This window comes from Pistacia vera, unplaced genomic scaffold (assembly GCF_008641045.1).
Source record: "Pistacia vera cultivar Batoury unplaced genomic scaffold, PisVer_v2 Contig1, whole genome shotgun sequence".
Classification (NCBI taxonomy): Eukaryota; Viridiplantae; Streptophyta; class Magnoliopsida; order Sapindales; family Anacardiaceae; genus Pistacia; species Pistacia vera.
In genome coordinates this window covers 47346-56553 of record NW_022195026.1, presented here as the reverse complement: position 1 = coordinate 56553, position 9208 = coordinate 47346, and positions in this window count along the sequence as shown.

The window sequence follows — 9208 nt, the reverse complement described above, 5'->3', positions numbered from 1 at the left end:
AATTTTACCGTAACATATTATGTACAGTTGAAAAGTTAGTATAATCAAATATTATGGAGTTTTAATTGCTCACTTATTGCTTAAATTATTTGCGGAAATAGCTTCAATTAATATTTAAAAGCTATTTCTAAAATTAAAAATATAAAAAAAAATTGAAATTTATTAATATTTAAAAATAAATATTATTAAAAAAGGCGGGCTTGGGCCGGGCCTACGGTTATAAAAAACCCGTCGGACCGGGCTTGGGCTTTGCCTATCATACCCGTAGCGGGCTCGGGCCAGGCTTGGGCCTGTGTCATGAGGTCGGGCTTGGGCCTGGGCCAAGGGGTACCCGGTCCCGGCCCGGCCCATTGCCATCACTACTCCCTTGTAGCCAAACATGTCACTGTCCATACATTCTTTTCTGTAGCTTCTCACCATGATTGGCCACATTTCTCCATGGGGATCTTGATAAGGAGATTTATATGAATATTCCTCCCAGTCTTCGCAATCAGGGGGAGAATCTAGTAAGTCGATTATGGAAATCCTTATATGGGCTAAAGCAAGCATCATGGCAGTGGAATGCAAAGTCTACAAAAGCTCTCACAGCCATTGGATTCACTCAATCCAAGCATGATTATGCCCTATTCTCTAGACAAAAGGGTGAGTGTTTCATCAGTCTCATAATTTATGTTGGTGACATTCTCATTATAGGAAACGACGAGAAAGCAATCATAGAATTTAAAGAGTATCTTCATAGTACATTCCACATTAAAGATTTAGGGGCACCAAAGTTTTTTCTAGGTATTGAGATTGCTCGTTCCTTAGAAGGAATATCCCTCAGCCAATGGAAATATGTGCTTGAACTCATAGCAGATTTAGGGCTAGCCGTATGCAAACCAAGCGTCATTCCTGTAGAGCAAAATATTAAGCTTACCACACAAGAATATGATGAGAAAAGCCAAAATCCTAAGATTGATCCATTATTAGAAGATAGCTCCAACTATCAACGGCTTGTCGGAAGGCTCATTTATCTTACCATGACTCGACCAAATATCAGCTATGCAGTTCAAATCCTCAGCCAATTCATGCATGCCCCAAAGCAATCCCACATGGATGCAGTAGTGAAGGTACTAAAATATTTGAAGGATTGTCCAAGGTTGGGACTTCTTTTACCAAGGAAATGAGACCTCAACGTCCTTGCGTACTGTGACTCAGATTGGGGTTCATGTCCAATGACAAAAAGATCTCTCACTGGTTTCTGTGTTAAACTTGGAAAATCGCTTATCTCATGGAAAACAAAAAAGCAATCTACCGTATCGCTCTCATCAACAGAGGCAGAATACAAAGCCATGGCCAAAACCACATGTGAGGTCACATGGATTCTTGGACTATTACAGGATCTGAATCTACAAGTGGAAACACCAATTAAACTATACTGCGACAACAAAGTAGCCAATGACATCGCAGCTAATCCAGTCTTCTATGAAAGAACAAAGCATATAGAGATTGATTGCCACTTTGTCAGAGACAAGATACAAGAAGGTATAATTAAAACAGAGCACATCCGAACCTCAGATCAGCCAACCGACATATTCAAAAAAACCATTGTGTAAGAGGCAACATTCACATTTATTGGGCAAGCTCGGAGTTCATGACATTTATAAACCACGAGCTTGAGGGGGAGTCTTGACATGTGAATGACTATACAAGCGATATTTGGAAGATTTGTAATATCGTCCAAGTATGGTACCATAGGTAGAATTATATTATTGCCTTGTACATATTGATTTACATTTATTCCTTTTATTTTATTTCCTTACATGTTACATTTGCAATTGTATAAATTGTAACTCTTGTACATGAAATATATTTACAAAAATCATTCTTCTCACTTTCTTCCCTACTTATACTCTCTCAACATACTCAACAACTTTAGTGGCTTCTCTTGCCTCTCTTCTTCTTGCACTCTTTGGTAACTAAGTTGCCTCTTCGTGCTACTCCAATATCAGACTCTTACAGCCAGGATGTCATGTGATTGAGAAATCCTGGCATAATTACTGCTTTCCTTTATTGTCATATTACATTTGTATAAATAAGAGTTGTACAAAGCATCTGAGATATACAAATGCAATAGAAAAAATACAAACATTGATTCTGTAATTCTTTTTTTTCTTTTTGGCAATCTTTGGCAGACACTTAGCTACTCTCGCCATCTTCTTCTTCTTCTTCTTATTCCTTTTCTTCAGTTTCTGACATGGTATTAGAGCCAGGTTAATTGAATAAGCTTCAACTTAGCCAACCTCTTCATTTTGTCCCTGCAATACAAACAGAAGCTTAGTAAGAATCCCTTCATTACTTATATTATTTTTCAATTTTTTTAATGGCTAATGCTCAAGATCCAAACAACCAAGCCCACACTACTACACCAACCTAAATACAATAAGCCCAAACACGACAAATATACCGATTGGCCCAAATCCACTAATACAAATAGGCCCCAACCCACAAATGGAACTTGGCCCATTTCCAACAAACCAATCTAGCCCAAACCCTTTTTCATATCCGTTTACATTTTTGGGTTACCCCACAGGTCAAAATGCCCAAACGGGTCCAGAACCCTACCCAACACAACAACCTTTCACATTTCACATGGTACCAATCGCCACCCACCGCCCTGAACCAAGTGACGTTTTGTATACTCCAGCGTCTGAAGGCCCATAAATAAACCTTATCAAAACAATCTTGACCAGATTGGAAAACTATGCCACATAGGCTAATGATTTTTGTTAAGCCCTCATCACCAAAGACAATGAGGGTTTCATCGACAGCACCATTCCCACACCCCAGAACCCAACCTTCTCTGACAATGGCACAGATGTAATATGCTCGCCTGTTCATGGATCGATAACTGCTTATCACCAGAAGTGGCACCCGGATTACCACCAACTGACATCGCAACTGAAACTTAGGCGCACATCAAAGAAATGTATAACAAGTTAGATCTTGCCCAAAACTTCACCCTTAGGCAACATCTCGTTGAAATCAAACAAACAAACAGCAATGTAACCACATATTTCAATAGACTCTCAGCAGCATTGAATGCCCTAAATGCCATAGAAGAACAAATTGATGCTCCACTAGAAATACTCTGGCAATTTTAGCAAATCTGACACCGCAATCGCCTAAGCCACTTCCTTCTTAACCTAAACGACGGATTTGTGCCCTTTCGGACGCAGATCCTCGCCACCACAACACCACCCACCTTACTCCATGCCTTTTAACTGGGCGTCCAAGACGAGAGCCTGTGGCAACTACTCGCGAATGGCCCCCAGCAAAGAGATGCCATGGCCTTCACCGATGCTAAACTGGTAAACCCATAACCCTCTCCTAATTTTTTATCATCTTAATTGAAAAGGCTACTAGGGTTTACAAATGAAAAAGACTCTCTTTTATATGAGTTGAAGTGTGCTTTCACAAACATGCATATGTAACAAGTGCACTAGTCGCAAAAAGTAATAAAGTGATAAGTGGAGTATCATTCTCACGAGGATAGTGTTACTAGGTACCGATTTCTGTAGTTTAAGTCCTAATTGAAGCAACAATAAATTGGATTGAAGGAAAATTAACAACTAAATACAAATTAACAAAATATAAATGAATGATAGTGAAATTAAAGCAAAACCCAACAACTTAACTAATTAAACAATGCTAAAAAAATGCTAGGGTGTTGATTTCACCTAGATAAGCTAACCCAAATCATAGAATCTATTACCCAAGTTCTAATTCCTTGATTGAAAATCGAATTCCCTAAGTTGTAAAACATACCTTCTTAGGCTATATTTTCCTATTTATCCCTATTAAGCTTCCGCACCAAACAAAATGAAGATTAATAGTTCAAAGTCTTTTAAGCTTTATGGAATTCTATCTAGATTTCATAGATCGCATTTATCTATTTCTAGTTTTTGCTCAATCTATGGTATTTATCCCAAGAGGCACAATCACATATCACTTCTCAGTCTCATTGTGAACAACATACATTTGATGGTGATCAAGCATCCAAAAGTCATTAAGCAAAGAGATAAACACTCAATCATGAAATTAAAACTCAAAATAAATCAAAACATATAGATGTGAATCATTGTATCAAGGTTACATCAAACCCTAGCTAAACAACTCAGTTCATACTTAAAAACAAAATAAAATAACAAAGACAAGTTGAATCAAGGTTCATCATTGAAAAAAAAGAAAAAGATGGAGAAATCTTCTCTTATTTGAAGCCCAAATCTTCAATAATCTTCTCCTTCCATGAGCTGCCTCCCAAATGATGAACCAAGACCCTATTCCCTTCCTTTTCATGCTAATTTATACCTCTCTCACTTAAAGATGAAGCCCTAGCAAGCCAAAACGCATTGTTTTATTTTTCACAGCTTACGCAGTTTCGCCACAGCGAATATTTTTCCTTGCCGCAACAAGGATGTTTCGAGCCAAATTTTAGCATGATAGAATTTGAATCTAGAAAAGTACTGAACATATTAATTGTATCCTCTTCAATTATATTTCTACTTGTTCAAGAATCAGCCCAATACAAGGTCTACAGCTCAAGTTATGGCCAAAATACTAAAGCACGTCCAAAGACATTTTTCTTCAGTTCCCAAAATACTATTACGATTTTAAGCCAAGTTTTCACCCTCGTTCAGTCAGAATTAGAAAAATCCAAAACATGAAAGTTGTAGCTCTGCTTCTTAGCTTTCCATAGCTTCTAAATTCTGGTCATTACGAGTTTCCAAGCTCAAGTTACGTAATTTACGCTCAAAACTGTCATTTATTCTCAAAATCATCGTTTAGGCCTGCAAATAAAAATTAATAGAATTAGGTAGCAATTATGGCCTAAATTGTCTAAGAAATATCCTGAATCCTATCAAAATTCAATGCAAAATCATAGGGAAAAATAGGATTATCATGAGCCAAGCAACTGCCCAGATGCAAACCCTACATCTAACGGCTTTAAGTTGCTCTCTTTATTGTCAAATGCAAATGGGCTAAATACTATAATGGGCCCAATTTTAAATCCACCAGCCCCAATGGATCTCATGTCAACATGGGCCAAGTTTCAAATAATGGCCCAAAAGCCAGCAATGGGTCCAATTGGCAAATTGGCCTGGTCAACAAAATTGGCACAATGGGCCTGGGCAATTCAAGCAAGGCAGGTCCAAATTCTACTATGATTATTACAAGCTGCATAACCACACAGAAGATAAATGCTGGAAATTGCATGGGTATCCATCCAAGGATAAAAATGTCAAGCCTTCTAGCTATCAAGTTTCTAGCATATCTGGAGATTCAATATTAGCCGCACAACTCACCCTTGAACAATATACTCAACTTTTGCAAGTGTTGAACAATGTTCCACAGACTCCAACATAATCATATGCAGGTACTCCTTTCAGTTCTAATTTAATTAAAGATGATATCTAGATAATTGATTTAGGGGCTAGTGACCACATCATTTGTAACCCTAAAATTTCCATCATACAACAAACACATCTAATACCTCTGTTCGCATGCCCAATGGAAATATTACCCCACACATAGGAACTGTCCAACTTAGCAAAACCTTAGTCCTAAAAAATGTGTTGTTTGTCCTTGCATTTCACCTAAACCTCATCTTAGTAGCTAAGATCTGTCAAGATATTAACTGTCTTTTATGATTTTTCCCTGATAAATGTGAATTTTAGAACCCTTCGACTGGGACACTGATGGGCTTGGGTAGAGTGATATGGTCTTTACTACTGGGCAATCGATTTTTTTCTCCTGTTTTTCCTAATTGTATTACCAATAAGCTTTCATTTTGTAATACAAACATTAATAAAGCATCCTATATATTTTACATCAAAGACTAGGTCACAGTGCTTCTATTCCCCAACCAAAATGTCCAACCTGTCCATTTGCAAAACAAACTCGACACACCTTTTCCCATAGCATGCCAACCACCACACATCCTTTTGCCCTTATACACCTTGACATTTGGGGACCTTATCACACTCCAAACCATGATGGGTCTAGGTTTTTTCTCACCATTCTAGATGATTTTTCCTAAGGGACTTGGATTTTTTTAATGCAGTCCAAAGATCAGACATTTACCCACATTAAGAGTTTCTTAGCTATGGTTAGTACCCAACTCAAAACCTCAATCCAGCGGGTTCGATCTGATAATGCCAGGGATTTCTTTAACCACAAGCTTTCCTCACTGTTTTCGTCTCTTGGGATCCTGCATGAGAGTTCCTACACCTATACTCCCTAACAAAATGGGATAGTTGAGCATAAACATAGGCATTTACTAGAAGTCGTCCGTGCCCTGAAATACCAAGCCACCCTTCCTACCTATTTTTGGGGTAAATGTTTGGTCACAGTCACCTATTTAATCAATCGCATGCTAACTCGTGTGCTTGGAGGCAAAACACCATATGAGTTACTTTTTGGTAAACCTCCAGATATCAGTCACCTCCGAGTGTTCAAATGCCTCTGTTATTCAAAAGTTCTAGGATCACATGACAAATTCCGACCATGGGATACTTCTTGCATCTTCATAGGCTACCCTATGCTACAAAAAGGGTACAGAATTTATGATCCAGTAACTAAAAGATTTCCAGTCTCCCATGATGTTTCATTTCATGAAGACTAGTTTCCTTATCAAGATGTCATTTCCAGTTCAGATCCACCTCATATGACACCATTTCTAGAAGATGAGATTCCCTCATATCCCTCTTATGAACTGATACCTGTTCCAAATGCTCTTGACGCTATAGTTGATCTTAGGTCTCCCATACTTACAGAAACAGCATCCCCTCCAACACTTCCTGTATCACCTGACAAACTTCATGTATCTCAATAGAATCCCTGCTCCTCTTACACGCCGCACAACCCGACCTCCTATTTGGGCTGTTGATTATGACTGTCCTACTATATAGACTTATACAAGTATTCCTTATCCAACATCCAACTATGTGAGCTATGATAGATTATCTCCTTTCCACATGGTCTGTACTAGCCAGATATCTACAAAACGAGAACCTTTTAGTTATTCTAAGGTTGTGTCCCATGCACACTAGCGTCAAGCCATGGTTGAAGAATTATCTGCTTTTGCTTTAAATCACACATGGGATTTAGTACCTTATCCGTCTCACAGGAAACCTATTAGCTGCAAGTGGGTCTATAAAATCAATTGTAGATATAATGGGTCAATTGAAAGATACAAAGCTCAGTTAGTTGCTAAAGGCTTGACTCAACGTGAAGGATTCGATTATGTTGAGACCTTTTTCCCAGTTGTAAAACATGTCACTGTCCGAGCTTTTTTTATTGTGGCATCCGTTCATGATTGGACCCTACATCAAATGGAGGTCCACAATGCTTTTCTACATGGAGATCTTCATGAAGAGATTTATATGGATGTTCCGCCGGGACTTCAGTGACAAAGGGAGAATCAAGTATGTCATCTTCGAAAGTCCCTATATGGTTTAAAGTAGGCTTCTCGACAATGGAATGAAAAATTTACAAAAGCACTTACAAGCCTTGGATTTTCCCAATCCAAATTATGCTTTCTTCTCAAAACGAAGAGGCAACACTTTTATTGCTCTTATTATATACATAGATGACATCCTGAACATAGGAAATGATGAAAGAGCCATCAAGACTCTAAAAGAACATCTCAATAAGCATTTTTATATAAAAGATCTGGGGGAACCAAAGTACTTCCTTGGAATTGAAATTTCTAGATCTCCAACTGGGATTTCCCTTGGTCAAAGGAAATATGTTTAGGAACTTGTATCTGATTCTGGATTATCAGCATGTAAACCAAGTGTCATTCCTGTTGAGCAAAACTCCAAACTCACTACTCAAGAATATGACCAGGCAGTATCATCCTCAGAAATAGACCTACCATTAGAAGATGCATCACATTATCAAAGACTTGTAGGTCGTCCTATCTATCTCACTATGACACGCCCAGACATCAGTTATGTTGTCCATGTCCTCACTCAGTTCATGCATAGGCCTAAATGGTTTCACATAGATGTGGCAATAAAGGTAATCAAGTATTTGAAAGGATGTCCTGGAGCAGGACTACTCTTGTCTCAAAATGAAAGCCTAGATATGACAGCTTATTCCAACTCGGATTGGGTTACGTGTCCAATGACGAGAAAGTCTCTTACAGGGTTTTGTATAAAAAACTTGGAGGAGCATTAATTTCGTGGAAAACAAAAAAATAGTCCACTGTATCTCTCTCACCAGCAGAAGCCAAGTATAGAGCTATTGCTAAAACCACCTGTAAGATCACTTGGATACTTGGATTGTTAAGAGATCTCGATGTACAAATCAGAGGCCCTATTCGTTCATTTTGTGACAACAAAGCAGCCAACGACATTGTGGAAAAAACAAGTGTTTCAAGAGAGAACGAAACACATAGAGATTGACTATCACTTCATAAGAGGGGAAACTCAGGAAAGAATCATTACAACCATGCACATTGGCACTGCAGAACAACCAACAGACATATTCACAAAACCACCATGTAGTCTATAGCATTCATATCTGTTAGGAAATGACCCGGTTGCGTAGCGGAAAACAAAAAAAAAATTACAACCATTGATCGTTCCTTAGAACCCAAAATCAAGGCATAGAAAATTACAGTTATATTTTATAAGAATCTGCAGAAAAATAAATCCAAAGGTTTAGATTCATACCCACGTTTGGAGGCTCCACCAATGTTGTCCCTGAATGTGTTTGCTACCGATCCAAGTGTAGGATCGAACCGTAGAGGTCCACACGAAGACAATCAACAAGAACCAAGAGGGATTTGCCAGATCCTCCTTGGCCTTAAAATCAAGAAGAAAAACAAAATGTTTGTTTTTCAATGAACATTGAAAGGGGCGTGGGGTGAGTGAAAAGGGGCTGTTGTGTGTTTTTTATCAAAGGCAAAATGAATAATTTTTAAATCACACAAACACTATTCCTTTTATAGGCAAACCAAGTTGCCCTATTCCCACATGGATGGGCTTGGGCTCCAACCCAAACACCCCATGTTGCCAAACACTCCCTATTAGATATTTTAATTTAATCATCTTACTTAATTAAAACAATTAATATTTAATTAACATTAACATAATGATGATTTAATTAAATGTGCGAACACACATTTAACCGTAATTTCACTTATTTAATTTTTTAACAA